Source organism: Globicephala melas, chromosome 1, assembly GCF_963455315.2.
Source record: "Globicephala melas chromosome 1, mGloMel1.2, whole genome shotgun sequence".
In the NCBI taxonomy this organism is placed as follows: Eukaryota; Metazoa; Chordata; class Mammalia; order Artiodactyla; family Delphinidae; genus Globicephala; species Globicephala melas.
In genome coordinates, this window is record NC_083314.1 from 80,577,076 (window position 1) to 80,578,700 (window position 1,625).

The 1,625-nt window shown below is 53.2% G+C and overlaps 1 non-coding gene across 1 annotated transcript; it reads right to left on the minus strand.

The window, feature by feature from the left end:
• Positions 1 to 1,166: 1,166 nt before the first annotated feature.
• TRNAV-AAC (transfer RNA valine (anticodon AAC)) lies at positions 1,167 to 1,239 on the minus strand. Its single transcript has one exon. It is a non-coding gene; the product is annotated as a tRNA-Val (tRNA).
• Between the last annotated feature and the right edge of the window lie 386 nt (positions 1,240 to 1,625).

Below are 1,625 nucleotides of genomic sequence, written 5' to 3' on the forward strand. Positions count from 1 at the left end.
CACTAGGTTTCTGAAATAAAGGAAGAAAAGAGTGGAGTGGAGGGCAGAAGCCCTGGTGGTTCATCACATTTCCTCTCCCCCACATGGAGGGTGCCTGGCAATAGGAACCCTGAGGAGGGTCTTGCATCGCCCTTCTGGCAAACTACCTCTGTTCGGGAAGAGGAAGATTTAACGCAATTTAGAGCTTTGCTGACCTGGAATCGAATTCGGGCCGCAGCAGTAAAACGCCAAATTGTAGCTACCAGGCAACCAGACATAACAAACCTCCATAATTTGGCTTCTCCAGTTGAAAACTGTAAGAATAAGGTTAGATTTTTGAGAATGGCAGAGCAGAAAAGGAGGCGATTCCCAGCGGCCCGCGGCTGAAGGCAGCTGTGAAAGGCTCCCAGCCCTTGCGCCGCTGCTCATCACTTTTCACCTCTCCTGTTCTGGGTGACGCTTTGGGCTCTGAGGCTAGGCCGCAAGGTAACTGGCTGGGTTCCATCCTGGTCTAGCTTTAGCGCTGTGTGCGGCAGAGCCAAGGTCATGCTCTCTTTCTGAACCTCGGTTTCCTTATGTGTCAGGTGCTGACTTGGCTCTCAGCAGCTGATGAGCGATTCCGTCTACTTCCTCATCTCTGAGCTCACTACAGGGGCTCTCCTGATAATGGCACGTGTAAGGACTCCTTTACGTGCCCCTACCAGCTGCAATTCTGGAGCCTGAAATTCGTCTACGTGTCTTTGGGTCGAGCACCCGGTGCGGAGTTGGGTCGGTCTCTCTTGTTCTGTCACGCAAATCAACGTGTTCCGCAAGCGTGCTGAGGTGGGGTAAGCAAGTGAGCTTCACAGGGATAAACTTCTTGTTTCCAGAGACAAAATACGTGTCAGCCTGTAGAGGAGATTTAGGCGCCACATGAGAAGGTGAGGGGATTTCCAAATGTAAAGATAACCTTAACTTGGCTTTGTCCTGTGCCCTTCTTGGTCTGTGTGTGGCCTTGTCTTCAAAGTGACACAGAGCAGACAAAGGAGGGATGGTTGCCAGTGCTGAGCAGGCTTTCAGGCAATAAGGGAACTCCTCCTGTATTTCGGGGGGATAAAAATACAGTTGCACGCGCTACCTCAATGCATCCCACTCGCCCCGTTTTTTGGTGTTTAAACGTGAATGTTAGTTTCAGAAAAGAATCGACGTGTTTCCGCCTGGTTTCGAACCAGGGACCTTTCGCGTGTTAGGCGAATGTGATAACCACTACACTACGGAAACAGCTCTTTCTCAGGTTTTTAAGGACACTTTCAAGAACTGTATCTCTTGCCACGACTGGCCACAAATATTTTCGAAAGCAAAAGACCCTGGGAGCACAGGCGAGCCCTCAGGTAAGGAGACTGAAGCTCCCGAGAGGCCCTCGTTTAGGGATCTTCGCCTCCCCCGAAGCGAGGTCCCTGGGGCCCTCACAGCTTCACTTCCCAATCCCGCATCCAACACACAGCTATGCACTGAGTGCAGGGATCGCCCCCGCGGACTCTCCAGTTCCCGGAAGCCCCAGGAGCCGGGGGTTAGGTGAGCCTGAGCCCCAGGCGACCTCGCATCCCAGCAGCGTGGACACCACCACTCCAAGGCTGCGGACCCGCGCCTCGGTGGCCCTTTTCACG